This window comes from Hordeum vulgare, chromosome 7H, assembly GCF_904849725.1.
Source record: "Hordeum vulgare subsp. vulgare chromosome 7H, MorexV3_pseudomolecules_assembly, whole genome shotgun sequence".
Taxonomy (NCBI): Eukaryota; Viridiplantae; Streptophyta; class Magnoliopsida; order Poales; family Poaceae; genus Hordeum; species Hordeum vulgare.
In genome coordinates, this window is record NC_058524.1 from 367,123,217 (window position 1) to 367,143,337 (window position 20,121).

Consider the following 20,121-nt stretch of genomic DNA (forward strand, 5'->3'; position numbering starts at 1 on the left):
TTTGGCACTGCCTTTCACCAAAGAAGAAATGGATAGGACTGTCAAAGAAATGCCACATGATAAGGCACCTGGCCAAGATGGTTTCAATGGTCTTTTTTCAAGAAATGTTGGTGTATCATTAGTTCCGATTTCTATCTGCTTGCAGCTGACTTTCATGCAGGGATCGCCAAGTTGGAAAATATGAACTCCTCCTATATCACTTTGATACCCAAAAAGAGATCCCCTGAACAAGTTGGTGATTTCAGACCTATCTCCCTGACTGGTATGGGTCTTAAATTCCTCTCCAAGATGATTGCCAACAAGCTGCAGTTGCAGATCATGAAATGTATTCATAAAAATCAGTATGGTTTCATCAAGTCCAGAACCATACAAGATTGTGTTGGATGGACCATGGAATATTTGCATCAATGTCATCAATCCAAACAACCAATTGTCATACTCAAGCTTGATTTTGAAAAGGCTTTTGACTCTGTGGAACATGAATTCATATTTCAGATCCTCAAGTACAAAGGTTTCAATGCTAAGTGGATTTTATGGACACAGCAGCTGCTCAGTTCTGGTTCCTCCTCTGTCCTTCTTAATGGAGTCCCTGGTAAAAAAATTATGTGCAAAAAAGGGGTCAGGTAGGGAGATCCCATGTCCCCTCTCCTTTTTGTTGTTGTTGCTGATTTTCTCCAAACATTGGTCACTTAGTTGTTGCATTATGGCCTCATCCAGCTGCCAATATCCTGCCATGACAAAGATTTTCCAATTGTTCAATATGCGGATGACACACTCATCATTTTGCCTGATGTTGAGTCTCAGCTACTAGAGTTTAAAAAGATGCTCGTGCTTTTTTTCCCAATCCACAGGTCTTCAAGTCAACTATCACAAGTCTGCTTTATTGCCCATTAACATTGATCAGGGACAGCTTCGAACACTTGCTGACTCTATTGGCTGTAAGGTTGGATCTTTACCTTTCATCTATCTTGGTTTGCCTGTTGGGACAACAAGACCAAGAATTATTGATCTAATGCCCTTGGTTGACAATATGGAAAGGAGACTTTATGCTAGCTCCTCCTTCTTGGCTCAGGGAGGGGAGATTGCAATACCTAAATTCTGCCTTGTCCTCTGTTCCCATATTTTTCCTCTGCAGTTTGGATGTACCACCAGGGATTTTCAAACAGTTGGAAAGGATACAGAGACAATGTTTGTGGAGGAAAAATGGACAAGACCATGCCCCTTCCCTTGCTTCTTGAAACTTAGTATCCAGGCCAAAAATGAAGGGGGGTTTGGGCATTATGAATCTGTCTGTCCAGAATGAAGCCATGTTGCTTAAACATGCAGACAAGTTCTTGAACAAGGTTCATATACCCTAGGTGCACTTAATCTGGAACACATCTTATCATACAACAGTTCCTCAGGGTACCACCCTCTGTGACTCCTTTTGGTGGAAGGATATCTGCAAAAAACTGGATAACTACACAGCTGTCACATATGTACAACCCAACAGGGGAGACACTTTTCTCTTTTGGTCTGACTCCTGGACAGTAGGAGATTCTACACTGCCTCTAGCTATTAGGTTCCAAAGATTGTTCTCTTTTGTCATTGACACTTTCTGCACTGCTAAGAAAGTGTTCCAGGCTCACCAAGCTGGCACTTCGATCAATATGTTTCACCTGCCTCTATCTGACAGGGCCCATCAAGAGTTGGATTGAGTCACCTCTTTAATTTAGAATCTTGATAATGATCCAACCTGCAAAGATATCTGGCTATGGAATAGTGATGGCAAATCTTATACTGCCAAAAAATATTATGTTCATGTGCACCTGCCCATTATTCCCAACCCACTTCTTGGATGGATATGGAAAAGTTGTTGCACAATGAAAGTCAAGATGTTTGCCTGGATGCTCATCATGGACAGGCTCAACACACAGGACATGCTGGAAAGAAGGCACTTGAAGGAGTTTGAGTCAAATATCTGTATTCTTTGTCATGCTAGAATCAAAGAGGATAGATATCATCTCTTCTTTAACTGCCTCTTCAGCAGCAGGGTTTGGACTTATCTCCAGACCTCATGGCAGGGTAATTCTATGTGGACCACTTCACTGACAGCGAGAAGGGAGTTTCATCATCCTTTTTTCACTGAAGTTGTGTTTACTGCCTGCTGGAATATTTGGACAGTTCGAAATGCCAGGATCTTCAACCATGAGAGACCACGCTTCAGTAAATGAAAATCTGGTTTCATTCATGATATATCCCTTTTAGCTCACAGGATTAAGGCTAGTTTTAGGGATGATCTACTTAAGTGGATATCTTTCTTACCTCCTTGAGGTTTGTACCCTTCTCACCCCCATCCTTACTTGTACATCCCAACCCCCTCTCATGTACATATAATCTGTTTATGGAATAAAAGAAAAGTTGTGGGGTGTTTCCCTATAGTAGCTTGTCAAAACAAATCTTCACGATTGAAGTGTGTGTTGAACTCCTCGGAAGATCTTGTCATTTCTTTGATTCCAAGTGGTACATCATTCGAGAATAACAATTTTTGTCGTAAAAGGCCATTATATTTACTTGCCATATATGGGAGGGTCAAGTTTTGAAAGGGTAGTCACCCCGATCAGATGAGACGATGAGTCGAATGTTGTCGGTGCAGCTTGCATTTTGGCCTCTGTTAGCGCGCTACCGGCTTCAACTGCGTGGAGTGGTTTTTTGGGGGCATCCCCAGCCAGCTACATTGCCCGCCCTTTGGCGCGTTGCAGCACACGACTAATGTTGCTGCTACTGTTGTACTACTAGGCCGACGTACGTGCGGCGAATGCGTCGCGCTTCCGGTCAAATAGCCCACCTCTCGCTAGCTGCAACTTTTATACATATACATGCATACACCTCTCGCACCATAAAGAAGAAACCAAATTTGAAAAACAAGAATGGTTGCGTGCATTCACTACGGGAATCAGGAAGTTTACCGTCAGACACTAATAGACAGCAAAGATTTGTATCCACATAGCAAAGATTTTGTCGTCAGCCAGCACACGACAAAGCTTGATGACATCTTATGAATAGGCAAAGAGCTACTTTGTCGTCAGCTTCCCATCGGGCAGACGGCAAAGAATTTGCTCTCGGTCAACCAATTATATCGTCAACTAAATCTGCCAGACGACAAAAAAAAGCACCTAACAGAACGGCCTAAGGGACGGCGTTAGAAGGTGAGCCCCATGTCGCTTTTCGGTTAGTCGTATATTACACAGACGGCAAAGAGTCTTCATTTAATTAAAAAAAATATGCAGACGTCGTCCTTTGTTGTTCTTGCGGCAACGGTTCTTGGTCATTCACGAGATAGAGGAGAGAGATGGTCGTAGCTTGTCCGACGGCGAGCGCGTCCAGCGGCAGAGTAACAAGGTGGCGGCCAACGGTTTGGTGGTGTGCACCTCTGGCAGCCCGGCCGCACTGCTTCACCACGCCATCCCACACAGCCCTGCCCGCGCCACACAACCGAGAAGGAGCCGAAGAGGAACTGAGGGTGCGGCTGCTTAGGGGCGACGGTGGACGGGGCCGCCAACGTCGGGCGCCACGGAGGGCTGGAATGACGGCGCCAGGCGCAGCGGTGGACAGGTACGGTGGCGCCGGGCGCGACGATGGACGAGGCTGGTGGCGCCTGGTGCGGCGTTCGGGGCGACAATGAACGGGGACGGGTCCGACTCCGGCCGACGGGCATGGCAGGAGGAGAGAAGTGGTGAGCGGGGGTTGTGTGGTGGAGACATGACCGATGGGTGGATAGGATAAGGGGGAGAGAGAGAGAAAGGTGAGGTGAGTGGGGCTTGTGCGTGATGAATGGGGATGGGTGGGACATCGTGGGTTGTGTTGTGTGTCACGTAATTGATCCGCATGATCGATCCGCGTGGTGTGTTTTTTCTTTGTCGTCTGTCAAAAGCACTACAAAAGATAAAGAATACTTTGTCGTATGTGTTATTTTGTAGATGACAAAGATGTTATTTTGCTGTGTGTAAAAAAACACATACAACAAAGTAATCTTTACCGTTTGTAGTATTTTTGACAGACGGCAAAGTGGCTTTTTTACCGTTCGTAAAAATAACAGAGACAACAAAGTTATCTTTGTCGTTAGCCTTTTTTGCCGTCGGCAGCTAACGGCAAATGTGGTCTTTGTCATCTACCACGACGAAAAGAAGACGACGAGGACCCTCACAAACGGCAAATTTACTGATTTCGGTAATGGTTGTTGCCGCTGCTTAGATAGTCTAGTTGGAAAGCAAGGATGGGATAAGCTTCCAAACTTGCCATCTGGGTACACCTTGCACTCGCACGCACCGTCACACAGACTCTCATCACATGGACCCTGCCTTGCCTGCATATAGATTCATCATCCCCACTTCCTAAGCCTAACAGGGAAAGGAAGAAGGGATCATTGCGTTACGTGTGGGCTGGAGCTCCATGATTGGCTAGCGAGCTAGCTCTCCTGCCCCACCTGGGCTCACATCAAGAGTGACTGTGTGTGTGAAGCATCAACATTCAACAAATATGCTCTTCTTCACCAGTTTAATTTTTTTTAAATAAAAGAAAACAATATTCTCTTGACAGGGAGGCGAGATTAAGTTTTCAACGCATCTTTGAGCAATGCTGCTGCTGTTGTAGTATTTGGGAGGAAGGGAAGGGAAGGGGAAGGGACAGGCCAACCAACCAACCAACGGGTGCGTGCGGCATTGACAAAAATGGCCCATCCAGCACAAGAAAAACAAGCTATAGTCGCACCATCGCCTCTCCTCCGGCCTCCTTGTCGGCCAAAAGCCGCTCCTCATTCGCCACGACACAACACCCACTACTACTACTACTATATTTCCTTAATTTTATTATCTACATATGCATACACAGTCGGCCGATCTCTTCGTTTTGTCGGCGCCTCGCCCTAGCTCAAGCTCAACACGCAATTAACTCGCACATTACCAAATTACGACGACATGCCCGGTCATTATCGTCATGATCGATGACACTTTCTTTCTTGATTGAGGCAGTCAGGATATTATTTTTATATATACTCCTACATGGTAGTAGGACTTTGTTCCTTTTCAAACATGGCCCTTCGCCAACACATTTCACAAGTCACAAGTGAATCATGATTCGTTCGATTATTTCTAGTATTACTTTCGTTTACGATATCTCCAACCAAACTCAGCAGCACAATCAATGTGCATGTGCTTACAAGATATATACTCCTACTCACGTGTCTACCACCGTTTGCAACTTAATTACTCTCCTTGTTTAGTGACGTAGTAGTTTACATACATAAACATTACATCCTCTAAGATGTGCCAAAACAAATACTCGCTCGACCCCTCCTGCGTAGCCCCACGTGCGAAGGAGAGGGCCACTGCGCCGCCGCCGCCAAACCCCCACCCCCTCCTCCCGCTCCTCCTCCCTCGCCGCCGCCACAAGGCGCGGTCGGGCGAAGCCTATCCAGTGCCAACATCGGGGGGGGGGGGGGGGCTCGGCTCCCTGTGTGGTGGCCCCGGTGCGGGATGGGGCGGCCATGACGGGACACGGCGCGGCGGCTCGCCGGCGGCAGGGCCTAGTCGTGTGCCGGGCAACGGTCGGGTGGTGGAGCATGTCAGCGGGATGGCTCTCCTCTTCGATCTAGATCTCGCTGGGAGGTGCCTCGCGGGCATGCGGGCTGCGGGCGACATGGGCTCCGGCGAACGACCCTCTTGGCGCTGCAGTGAGGTGTAGGAGGGCTTTGTTGGCTCGTCGTGGTGGAGGGGCATGTTGGGCGACCGGGGGCGACGGTCAGCTTCGTCAGATCTGGGTTGGCTTCATCCCGTGGGAACTCGCGACAGGCTGCCGTGACCAATGACCCGTGATGGTGCATGGTGCGGCATCCTACGTCTATCGGAGCTCCTTGATGGTGGTCAGCTCACTTGGGCGCGAAAGCCCCTGCTCCCATGAAGGCGTCGTTGTGATGGCGACTTCCCCTTTGAAGCTCCAGGGAAAACCCTTGTTCCTGGTCCTTCCAAAACGGTCGATGGTGGCGCATTTTTGTGTCGCATTCCTTCTTGAAGGCGTCGGCTTGGTGGATCCGTGTGGTCGCTGCTCTCTGCGGGTTGGTTGTTGGTGGTGGTGCGGCTCACTCGGGTCGACGGTGGTGTGCTTGGTGTCGGTGAGGAGGTGCTGCTCTGCCAGCATCATCTTGGCTCGACCATTCTTTGGAGTGGGTCGGCTTCTTTCTCCCGAGCTGGGTTAGCGGGGTGTGTTCGTGTCTAGACCACCTCATTCCTGTATGACACCTCTTCCCTGTATGGGGTATTTTTGGGTGGCGACGAGATGACCAACGTTCAAGGGTCTCCTTGCTTGGTGAGATGAAGACGGAAGTTGAGACACCGGGGGAAACCCCTAGCCCAAGTCCTCCTAATGCGGGTGATGGCGGCGCATCTGCATGTGTCGTGGCCCTTCTTGAAGGCATCATCATGGGGCCTGCTTGGTTGACGTGTGGATGTTGCTGCGGGTATGTTGGTGGTGGTGGTGGTGCGGTCGGATGGGTCGACGGCGGTATGTTTCGTCTGTGGTGGTGTTCTTTGATGGTGTCGCCTCTGCTGGTTTGCATTCTCAAGACCTCCATGGTTGCCGTTGTTGTGCGGCGAGCTTCGTGCTCTTGGTGTTGTCCTGGTTCATCTTTGCTCAATGATGTCGTAAGTTGCCTCCCCAACTTGCTAATCTTCCCGATCTTCCATGGCGGAGTTCCCAATCAAGGTTCGTGCTAGTCACTCGTTGTTGTGGATGCTCCTCTCTTGCGTCGTGGTGCTCGATACGCACGCCGGTGGGGTGCGCTAGGCTGCTTGTTTAGTCTTGGTATTGTGATCTCTCGACAACTCCCCTGATCTACTTGTGCCTCTTGTGGTGATGTCCTTTCTTTTGCTAGCTAGGCGGGTCTTGTCTTAAGCATCATTTGTTTTGTTTTCTCCTCTTTTACTCTCTATTGCACGGTTTTCGGCCTGGTTTTCTTTATAAATGGGGTCAACTTGTTTAGGTTTTCGATCCAGTTTTCCTTATAAACTAGATCAGTATCTTGACATTAAGGCCACTTTGGAATATATTCAGGTTGGGAGCCTCCCCCTTGTGACCATTTCAAAAAGTAACATCCTCTAAGCAAGGCATTCATTCCGCGACCACTAAAAAACCCTGAGGTGAGATGAGACGTCACATTCACAATGTTTCCAACATACATCACATATGTAGCACTAAATAATTAGCTAGGAATACATCATACTTACGGTTACACTCGTCACTGTCTTGCTCTTGTAATTTCCCTATTGTTTGTATCTGAGTGTGCATCTCTTCTCCATCAGAGGCAGTTAGCTTCCCTCTCACACAAGGCTCCTCATGCATCCTCTCCTCATGAGACAAATGCTCATCGTAATTATAAATAAAATAAAATAAAATACCCAGAGCTAGCTCCAGTGTACATTACACCATTCCATAGTAAAAGTAATTGGTGTTGCTACTAATGAATCGTTACACTCACGGCTCAAAAACATTCGAAAGCTCACCTCAATCATGTGCTTCTTCGTATAATTCTATATGCTTCAATAATTATTATTTTCTCGAATACGCCTAAGTGTATCATTGCATTGATAGGCAAGGAAGGAATAGAGTACAGGATGGTGCCGAGGCCTCGTACACATGAATGGCGAGGCCGAGGAACCCTATTGAGCAGAAGACATAAGGGGGTTGCTCGGTCTTCAAAACTAGAGATTCAGGTTACACGAATGCATGCGGTCGTTCCTCGAACTTCGGCTGCGGCCCAAGAACGAGCTTCGTCTTTTATTCCGACGATGAGGGCGGTGGTAGAGGGTTGATCTGGTCGAAGATGACGGCGTTTCGATGCCACCAGAGGGACCATACTACTAATGAGATGTACTAATGATGCAACATGCCAATACATACCAAACATACATGCAACCTTCGAGAAAACCAATTTGGTGTACACATTGCTTCTAGCAATGGCAGGCTGAAGAACATCGATGACTACCACACACACACATGACACTCCCTTGTGATTGTGTGCAGGTGCTACAACGTTGTCTGCCGCCCTGCTGCATGTTCATATATCTATCCACGTGGGCCATAGGTGTAAGGGGACTCCCCAGCTACCCACTCCACCACCACCACTTTGGCCAACACGCAAATGCAGTGAACCACACAGAGATGTCGTCTGAGTCAGTGAAACATAAAGCATGAGTCTAGATGTTTACTAAGGTCTGTTCCGATGCATCGATGCTTAGATGAGGTATTAAGTGTATTAAAAACCTTAACAACTTGTCTTATCAATGCGTAGATGCTTAGTTTTTGTCGCTAAGCTTTCCTCACGGGATTGTTTAATAATTAAACTTATTCATGCATTGGTTGATAGTCATTTTATATAGGTTCACGCGCTTATCACCGTTTTTTCCTAGGATCATCATAAGGCTACTCTCAATGCTCCACCTTGTATAGGTGCTGCCACATAAGCAAAAAAATTGATGTAGCAAGCTAATTAATAGAAGAGAGATGAGTGTGGTGACCCCAGAAAGAAACAATGTTAAGCGTGTGAACCTAGGTAAAACGATTAAACGAAAGAAATGCACCAATACATGCATAACTTTAGTTGCAAAAGCATTAAATAAAAAGGTTTAGCTACAATAAGCTAAGCAACTATGCATTGGGGGACTTTAGTTGCTAAACTATTTAATGTGTTTTGCCCCTCATCTTAACACCAATGCATTGAAAGTGGCCTAATGCTCTCTGTTTTTTTAATTGCTTTGCTACGTCATTTTTTTGTCTATGTGACACCCTTAACACTAGTGCACTGGAAAGGAACTAATAAGATGGGCATACAAGGAATAGATGATCGGACAATTTTGTTAATGATATAGTAGCAGAAAAAAAGTTGTACCTTGATTCTCTCTCCTCCTATTGCTAATTTGAAAGATGGATTGAACAAGCAACAGAGGGATTAGTTTAGTTGAATGCAATCGATGAATAAATAGACGCACCAACCAAACCATGCCGCGCAACAGAACAAGATCTGCCAGCCAGGTCGCAAGAATAGACAAGAACAGAATCAATCAACTTAATATTATATACACCCATGACTTTAAAAAAATCACACAAGAAAATTAGAGAAGCAAAAAACAGAGCATGCATGCATGCAAACAAGCTAGGGCTTCCCCATCATCTTGCCCCCACAGCTGCCGTGCATGGACCAGTGTATGTAATGAGACGTCTTGAGCTACTGTTCAAAATACTACTAGCACAGTACCACTAATAATACAGGGTACTATTGCTGGTATACAGATGAACAGTAGCGAGTGTGGATCCATTCCCTGGCAGCAACAGCACCAGCATGGCGCAATTGTAACTGCCAATCAATCCAATCCTGTCTTAGTCTTGCCAGGATCTTGGTGTATCGTCATGTTCTGCCATTACGCTAGAGCGGCACATAGGACTGGCTAAAGAATGTGTAGCGCATATAATTAGGTTGGATTAGTAATTAGGTTGGATTAGTGCCTAGTGGAACCTTGGATCGAATGGAAAGAAAATTATACGATAATATAATTAGGTTGGGTGGATTCTTATGGTGAAAGGTACATGCCAATAGTCTTGGAAGATTATGCCAATGCATGACCAGCTCACCACTGGCAAATGCATAAAAGATCGGTTTGAAAAAAGACTAAGTTGCTGGAAGGACAAGCTTATATCTTATGAAGATCGGTTTAGTCGGTTAGTGCTAATAAACTCAGTGCTGACAAGCCTGCCGATGTTTCTATTATCTTTCTTCAAAGTACCAGTAGGGGTACTGAGAAAACTTGATTTTTACCGATCACGATTTTTTTGGTAAATAGATGACAGTAAGATGAAATACAGACTTGCTAAATGGGAATGATATGTAGACCAAAAGATCAAGATGGGTTAGGAATTAAGAAGTTACAAATTAAGAATAAATGTCTATTGAGCAAATGGCTTTATAGATTATCAGTGGAGACGGAAGGTATATGGATACAAATATTACGTAATAAGTACCTATAGATATTTCACAGTCAAGTTTCGCATTGGGGATGGTAACACATCCAGGTTTTGGGAAGACACGTGGTTAGGAGAGACGCCCCTAGCTACGCAATACCCGACCTTGTATAACATTGTGCAATGCAAGAAGGCTTACCTTGCTATATTTTACAGATGTTCCCTCTTAATATTCAACTTAGGAGATCTCTGGTAGGAGAACGATGGAATTGCGTGGCTCCATTTGGTTCATAGGTTGATGGAAGTTCAACTAACTGACCAACTAGATACAATTCACTAAAAGTTAACTACAAGCAGTAGTTTTATAGTGAAATCAATGTATATTGATCTTATTAATGCCGGAACATTACCTATGTCTCCACATATTTGGAAAATCAAAGTACCACTGAAGATTAAAATTCTTATGTGGTTCCTACACAAAGGTGTGATCCTCATGAAAGATAACTTAGTTAAACGAAGATGGGTGGGTAATTTCAGATGTTACTTCTGCGATTATAATAAAACTATTAAACACCTCTTTCTCGAATGCCCATTGGTTAGACTTCTATAACGAATTATTCATATAGCCTTTAACATAAAGGACACCACTAGGGATCAGACGTCTGATCCCAAGCAATGTACGAGACCCGTGCATGGCCGTTTGATTAGCTCTTGTTGAAACGTTAGATTAGATGCTTAGGTAAGTGTGTGGCCCACCCCTTTACAACGTTTCCATATTTATAGGTCGGTGCTTTCAAACTTGATTTTTTCCTTCAACTAGTAAAAGTGCACGTGCAATGCACGTCTAGACAAACATACGATGTTTCAAACATCCTGAAATTTGACATTTAGACAAAGTGCATAGTACGCAAATTTGAGAGACAAACAATTAGAAATATTATTCTTCATGAATCAGCATGCCTCTTTTTTTAACGTAAATCGGTATGGCACAAAATACAAATATCAAGCCATCTTTCGTTTTTGTAGCATCAATTATATATTCTCTTACCAATATACAACATTTTTCGATATGTAGTTCCCAAACAAATAGAATCTCCCACAAGTGAATTTCTGTATATGAATGAAGTGTTCAGACTGACTTCAGGCCATCGTTTTTTCGTCAGATATATAATGGTTCAAAATTCGCAAGTCATATTATTACAATATAATCCAATAGAAGCTCGAATCCCCTTGTTGGACAATGAATAATTTAAAGGGTTCGTCGTTATTCTCCATTTACGTAGACACGAATGCAAATACAATTTTTGTACCAATAAAATTCAAAAAATGACTATGGTTATGAGAAAACCAAGTCCGTCATCCATAAAGGTGAGAAGCCGCCATTGTCAGACTGCAGAGATAACAACCTCAGGGGACTATGAAGACTAAAATCTGAAACAAACTGCATAGCATCTTGTCAATGACATTCTTCAAGAAAAAAACCCTATCATAAATGCTTATGTTAAGGAAACAATAACAGGACCAAAGTAGGGCCAGACAGTCACAGTTGTAAAGATTATACCTCGCATCCACACTTGAATCTTGGAGTTGCTGGTTGTTGATATTGATTTCATGAACACAAATTTAAGTGCAGCCATGTTGCCCTTCTTACTGTTATGTGGAATTGAAAGATTGAAATCATTCCTGAGCATGGCATTTATGTGCAGCCTTGTCCCCTTTCACTGTTCTGCGGATAAAAAATTCAGAACGAAGAGCAACAAGATCTTGAGATACATCATATAGCATCAGGAGAAAAAATGGCTTAAATTTGAGAAGGAACATAAACATACATGCAATAATCCTGAAGCAATAACAAATTCAAGGTCCCAGATTATGAGTAACTAAATTCACAAAAAAAATGATTATGAGTAAGTAATTACCTCATGAAAATGGTATCAATGCGGCTAAAGTTCAGGGAAAACAATTCTTACATTCTACACATATTCTCTGCACTAAGGCTAACTGATGCAGTGAACACACAACATGTTACAACTTGGATCTTGTGGCTCGCTTTTTTGTATTTTTACTACATAGTTTGTATATGCGCAATAAGAAGATCCCCTGTCTTTTTGTCCAAACAAATAGTCCAGTTCTAATATTCTCTTAACAAAACAAAAATGCAACTCAGATGACATTAAAAACATAAACCTTCACTTCCGAGGTAAAGAAGTATACAAAGGAGTGTGATCCACATACCTCTGATCACCAAGACAGAAATCAGGGGGATAACATAATGTCCTCATAGTTGTGTCAAATGTGTCATTTGTTGCTAAGTTGCAGGCCAGTATTGACATAGAAGTTAATTAGTGGAGTTAGATAGAACTGCCAGCCTTTAGATCTTATCATATACTCCCTCCGTCCTAATATTCTTGTCTTAAATTTGTCTAGATATGAATGTAGCGCCTGTAATTTTTTAATGATCCACGATGAGACTGTAGGAGGAGGTGGAGCACGGTCAGCCTTTGGTGAATTTGGTAGTTGCACAACGTCGTGGTGCATGGATGGTGGAAGGCCGTTAGATTGCAATTTTTTGACTAATTGTGTGGTGGTGATTGGTGTTTGTTTTTTGTGGGTGTAATAGTTGTGTGTACTTAGAGAAGTTCTCGTTTGATCCTTTATTAGTAGGGCGATCCGTGTGGAGACCGGAGGAGTTCTTCCTGCGGCCATCGGGGAGGACATCGGAGAGGCGTTTGGAGGGACGATCGGAGAGCGGGATGGCGGGGCGACCTGCACATCCTCTCTGATCGACGGCGATGGCGAAGGGAACTGCGGGGCATCTCATCGGAAGTGGGTTGTGTCTTTCGAAGACACATCTTCAAAGGATCGAGTGCAGCGATTCGGTTTCATCAAACTTCATCACGTATCTCGCTGCATTACCATTCGGGATGAAGATAACGACATTTTGGCAGGTCGCTACTTGCACATGGAAGAATATCCGAAGAGCGGGCAAACCATGGAGATTGATGGGTTTCAGCTAATCATTGGAGAGCTCTGTGAGGATAATCGAGGGGATCTTCACACGAGCAAGGTACATGCTGATCTTGTTTCTAACTCCCCTCGATTTGGAGGGCGTTTCTGGGTACTCGCAGATCAGGATTCAGAGGATGAAGCAGAGGAGATCAAGTCTGATGCGATAGACCGAACAAGCCTTGAAGCTGACGATTTGCGAGCGGATCAGGCTATCACTTCGCAAGGGGTAAAAGCTCAACCTAGGATCCCTAGGAAACCCATGATGAAGCAGAGGGTTCGTCCTTGGATCGGTCCTCTGCCAAAAGGTAAACTACCACCGATCACCTTGTCGGATTTCTTCCCGCCGGTGGCCTGGTGCGTCGTCAAAGGCAGGAAAAAGAAGAACTTGGCAGGTGCGAGAATTACGGAGTCAGCGCCTGATTCTCAGCCGATTTTACCGCATGTACAGGCGCGTTTCCAAAGAGAAACCTTTTTGAAATCGGCTACGGTTACGGCCGGTTTAACGCTGGATTCTAGCGTCATGGGTTCTAATGGGTATGTGGCCCAGGAGATTAGGCCTGCTGCTGACAAGTCCGGCTCGGACTGCGCTAGTCCTGGGTATAGGACCCAGGACTTAGCCTCGTCGACTGCTGATCCTATCGATCACGGTGCGATTCTTCCTACCCCTGACGATCACGGTGCGCTTCCTAGGGTTCTTCGGCGACTCAACAAGGGCTTCCCGACGTTGGGACTAGGGCGCGCTGCTAGAGTGCCGCCTCCTTCTTCTGGTGGAAGGGATATGGCGGGCAGGGGTGCTCCCAGGCAGCCGCCGGCCTCGCAACCCCGACCGCCTGGACAGGGGGAACGCCCCATCGCCAAGCAAGTTCCTGCTGGGCATGGCACTGCGCAGGCAGGACGCCCACCTGGGCCAGCCAGTCAGCCAGGAGAGCCAGCAAACCATAGGGTTCATCAGCGAGGACGATGGGGCAACGACGGTAATAACACATATGGAGACGGTCATCGCGTATCATCTTCATACGGTACTGGACGCGGTCATGCGGCTATTAGCAGTGGGGATACCAACCAGGGTTTTTGTGCACCACCGGGCAATTTTGTGCCGGGGACGTCAGGACCTTCTCATCACAAGAGAGGTGGATTCCGACAGAATTGGGCAGCCAGAGGGGGAGGTAGGAAGCCAAGGCCTCCTATGCCTGCTCAAGAGTTGGAGACAGAGAGTGATGAGCCTATTAAGGCGGATGGGCCAGAGCCAGTGAAGGAGGCAGCCGAACCTCTAGCTGAACAGAATGTTGGGGTAGCAAAAGGAGATGGAGGTGACCGACCTTCCAAGTGGGCACGTAAGAAAGAGAAGATGGTGTGCTATCGATGCAGCGAGGCAGGACACTTTGTTTCTGAATGCAAGGCTGAGCTCTGTGTGTATTGTCTTAAGCCGACGCATGGTACAGCTAAGTGCCCCCTTACGATTGGGATTATGCCGGTGGTGACCATCTATGGTGTCTCGAGTCAAGAATTAATGTTCTTCGAGTCGCCAGCGGCGACAGCGACACTGCATACACCAGATGCTGGTTTCACAGGCACGGTGACGGTGACTCAGGGAATCTTGACCGTGGAGCAGGTGGTGCAACAGCTCAAGGAGCTTGTATCATCAACTTTCAAGTGGGAACCGGTGCTGATTTCAGACAATGTCTTTAAGGTTGTCTTTCCCACTAAGGAGGATTTGGCTCGTTTACTTAAGTTCGGTATGTGCAGAGTGGCTAGCACAAGCTGTGTACTTGAGTTTGATGCCTGGAAGTGTGAGGAGCCCAAGGGGGTTCCGCTACCGCAGATTTGGGTACACTTTGCGGGTGCTCCTTCCAGGGCCATTAACGACTTTAGAGTTGTATGGAGTTTGGGCTCGCTTATTGGTAAGACAGAGGAGGTGGATATGGTGTTTACTAGAGCCAAAGGCGTCGCGAGGATGCTGGTGAGTGTGCTAGATATTCAAATTATTCCAGATGAGGTCATTTGGACTTATGAGGGGATGAGATACACTCTCCAAGTGGAGATTGAGAGCCCTACTCTCTTTGATGTACCGGACACGGCTAAGGATACTAATATGACTGATGGGGATGATGCGGATGGAGCCAAGGATAACACGGATACTGCTTTTGATTCAGGGCCCAAGTTTTCTTCTCAGAAGACTACGCAATCACAACCCGCTCAGTCTATGCAACCCTCACGCACTGGTACTAAACACTTGTCCGCTGCGTCTGATCTTGACTTGCGGTTTGGTTCTTTTGAGCTTGCTTCTGCGCCGACAAAATTTTGTCGCTCAACGCGCAAGGATCCTTACTCGAGGGTGAAACTGCCGAGGTTCCTGGGTAAGAAGCCTAGGAGCAATATCGGTATTCTGCAGTCTACGAATAGGTTGCAACCAGTTTCCTTGGGGACATATTTGGCAGAAGCAAAGGTTAGAGACCAAACACGGACTATTATTTCAGATATGGAGGATGTACCAGTTTGCGGATCCGCTGGGGTTGGGGATGCTACTGTTTCACCGGTTGCTGGAGCACCGGTGCAATCTCCGGTAGGTGCTGGAGCACCGGTGCCGGCCGTTACACCGGCTGCTGTTTCGGCCACGAAGCTCACGGCTGCTCAGTTCGTAGGTGGTGCATGCATGGGAGATGACCCACAATCAGCTACGTCAAGTCAGGTTGCTCCTGTACCTTGCACAGCCGATACTGCTGTTGTTTTCGTTGTCGCTGTTGATCGGCGGGTGCATGGCGGTGCGCATGCAGGCCTGGACATTGCGCCAGAAGGTAGCGGAGTTCAGTTGGGTGCCGTCATAGGTGATGCTAACGATGCCAGCACGGTTATGGACGGCGTTTTGCCTGTTACGGCTCGGCCGACGGTGGGACAGGAAGTTACTTCTCCGAAAGTTGTTACACCGCAGCCAGCTACAATCTCTATTGATGAAGTCATAGCGTTTGGGGGTGTTCCAAATCCGATGGGTCCAGAGAGACGGACTAGTCAACGTGTGCAGTCTCAGCCCGTTGTGGATGACTTGCAGATTGGGCGGGCTATGCGGGCGGCCAAAATGAAAGAGGTTCAGAATATGACAGGTATGTCTATTAATACTGAGCATTCCATTCTTCATTTTTCTCCGCAAGACATAATAGATAATGCTACCTTTGTGGGGGTTAACTTGGGTAGTACGAGCAAAGAGGTTTCCAAATCTATTAATGATTTATTGGACTTAGAAGTTGATAGGGCGTTGGATATTATTCGCAAGTTAGCTTCCATTAAACCAATGCATGATGAGGCAATATCTAATATGGGAGGTCTGAATTTACTCTGTGAAAATTTAGCCTCGCCTGAGGATAGTGAGGAGTCACAAGAGTTTTTGCATCATAACCAGCAACCCAATGGTTCACTTAATGATGATGGCAAAGATACAACTCGTTATATGGACCAGGAGTATGCTATTGAAAAGCCAAAACGAACTTATAAGAGGAGGGTTTATTCAGTTTCTAATATACGCAGGAGCGCGAGATTCAAGACTGCTAAAAAATTCTACGATGAGATATGAAAGGAATGTTCTAGAACAGCAGAGGTCTGAGAGACTTGGCTAAAATTCGGTTCCTTGCAGAAACAACGTTACAACATAGTCTAGACTTCATCGCGTTGATGGAGACTGGACGGGATAATTTCATATCGCAATTTCTCAACTCTCTTTCGGGAGGCGCTGAATTTGATTGGCATTGTCTCCCTCCAAGAGGAAGGTACGGAGGGATCTTACTTGGTGTCTGTTGTCATACACTTCAAGTTCGAGAAGTGGTGCTCGGGGAGTTTTCGGTCAAATTTCGAATCAGAACCAAGGAAGATGGGTTCCAATGGGCTCTCGTTGCGGTTTATGGGGCCGCACAAACAGAGCAAAAGCCTGCCTTTCTTGCTGATTTAGTTCGAATTTGTGATGACACTTTACCACTTGTGGTAGGAGGTGATTTCAATATCATCAGGAGAGCTGATGAGAAGAACAATAATAACTTTGATGGTAGATGGGCTTTTATGTTCAACACAATTATAGAGAGCCTAAACCTACGGGAGATTGATCTCTCAGGTAGGAAATATACTTGGGCCAATTCTCTACATAATCAAACATTTGAAAAATTGGACAGGGTACTTACTAGTGTCGACTGGGAACATAAATTTCCCCTAGTCACGGTTTGTGCACTTCAAAGGGCTATATCTGACCATACCCCACTCCTACTAGATTCTGGCCAGGCCACTCACAAGGGGAAAAAAGATGTTTCTCTTTTGAATCCAGTTGGTTCACACGTGAGGGGTTTGTGGACATGATTGCTAGGGAATGGAACAAGGATGGGGGGGAAGTCTAGTGTTGATATATGGCAAAATAAAATTCGCCATCTTAGACAATTCTTGAGAGGCTGGGCTAAGAATGTCTCTGGGGTTTATAAAGACGATCAAGATAGACTGCTCCAATTTATAGACACTCTGGATCGTCAGGCAGAGACTCGTATGCTAGATGAACACGAGAGGTCTTTAAAGTATGATGTTGAACAAAGAGTTCGAATCCTTCTTCGAGAAGAGGAAATGAAATGGGCTGTTAGAGCTAAAGTTAGGGCTATTGTCCAAGGGGATGACAACACAAAAAATTTCCACTTGATTGCAAATGGCAAGCATCGGAAAAAGAGGATAATACAACTAGAGCAAGATGAGGGTACAACAGTAGGTCATGAGAATCTAAAATTGTACATCACAAATTATTATAAACGGTTGTTTGGTGCTCCGGCTCATAGTTTTGTGTCTATGGACGAGCATCAGATCGCGAATATTCCTCAGGTCGGGCAGGCCGACAACGAGTGTCTTTCCGCCCCATTCCAAAAGAAAGAGGTGTTACAAGCGATTCAGGGTATGAAAAATGGTAAAGCACCGGGGCCAGATGGGTTCCTAGCTGAGTTTTATAAAAAAATGTTGGCATATCATTAAGTATGATCTTATGTCTATGTTTCACGATTTGTTTTCCGGGCACTTACAACTCTTTCATCTTAATTTTGGTACGATTACGTTGTTACCAAAGAAAGAGGGTGCTTCGCGTATTGAACAATTTCGTCCCATATGTCTGCTCAATGTTAGCTTCAAAATTTTTACAAAGGTGGGAACGGATAGGCTAACTAAGATGGCACATTCTGTGGTGCAATCTTCGCAGACAGCCTTTATGCCTGGTCGGAATATACTTGAAGGAGTGGTCGTTCTGCATGAAACCCTGCACGAATTGCACTCCAAGAAGCTTAACGGAGTACTTTTTAAGGTAGACTTCGAAAAGGCTTATGAGAAGGTCAAATGGTCTTTCTTGCAACAAACTCTACGTATGAAGGGGTTTGGCGAGATTTGGCGAAAACATATATATTGTTTTATACAAAAGGGTAGTGTCGGTATTAAATTTAATGATGATGTAGGTCATTTCTTTCAGACACTCAAGGGACTTAGGCAAGGAGATCCTATGTCACCTATTCTATTTAACATCGTAGCAGATATGTTAGCGCTAATGATCAGGAGGGCTAATGACAAAGGGTTAGTACGGGGCTTAGTGCCACACCTAGTAGATGGGGGGTCTCCATCCTACAATATGCGGATGACACAATCCTTTTCATGGAACACGATCTCAAAAAAGCCAGAAACATGAAGCTAATTTTATGCTTATTCGAACAACTATCTGGGTTGAAGATTAACTTCTATAAAAGTGAGCTCTTCTGTTTTGGGGACGCCAAAGCAGAACAGCTCACATATAATCAACTCTTTGGTTGTGAAGGTGGTACGTTGCCGTTTACGTACTTAGGGATCCCTATTCACCACCGAAAGTTAACTATTAAGGACTGGAAGTGCATAGAGGATCGGTTTGAGAAAAAATTGAGCTGCTGGAAGGGCAAGCTACTATCCTATGAAGGACGATTGGTTTTAGTTAACTCGGTGTTGACAAGCATGCCAATGTTTCTTCTATCCTTTTTTGAAGTACCAGTAGGGGTGCGAAAAAGGTTGGATTTTACCGATCTCGATTTTTCTGGCAGAGTGATGAGATCAAGACCAAATATAGGCTGGCTAGATGGGATATTATTTGTAGGCCAAATGATCAGGGAGGGTTGGGGATTGAAAATTTAGAGGTTAAGAACAGGTGTCTACTCAGCAAGTGGCTTTTCAGACTCTTTGTGGAATCAGAAGGTATGTGGATACAAATTCTGATGAACAAGTATTTACAGCAAAAAACCTTAGCTCAGGTCACTTTGAGACCGGGAGATTCACCTTTTTGGAAGGGTCTAATGAGGACAAAAACGGCTTTTTTAACAGGACTAAATTCATCATAGGTAATGGTGAATCTACTAGATTCTGGGAGGATAATTGGCTAGGGGACGTGCCACTAGCTATACAATATCCGCAGCTGTATAATATTGCCCAGCGCAGACAGACGTCTGTTGCGGAAGTGTTACGTGAGACTCCTCTCAACATCCAGATTTGCAGATCTTTAGTTGGCAATAGATGGGGTAGATGGCTACATCTAGTCAGAAGGCTAATGGATGTTAGTCTTTCTGTTGATCCTGATCGTATTACTTGGAGACTGACCTCCAATGGTACATTCTCATTGAAATCAATGTATGACCATATTATTGACAATGCACCTATTCCAAAATCTACGCATATTTGGAACGTTAAAGTGTCCCTTAAGTTAAAAATATTTTTGTGGTTTGTTCACAAAGGAATTGTTTTAACTAAGGACAACTTAGCCAAGCGAAATTGAAAGGGAAATCGAAGGTGTAGCTTCTGTCAGTCGTATGAAACAATTAAGCACCTCTTTCTGGACTGCCCTATGGCTAAAATCTTATGGCGCTCAATCCATATTGCCTTTAACATCACCCCGCCTACTAGCATTAACATGTTATTTGGGACATCGCTGGACGGGGTTAACGTTCCTTTAGCCAAACTAATTTGAGTTGGAACATCTTCACTTTTGTGGGCTATATGGAACTGTAGAAATGACCTAGTTTTTAACACACAACATTGTATTAATTTTTTGCAGGTCACCTTCAGGGCTACCGCCTTGATCCGCATGTGGTCCTTACTCACTCCTGTGGA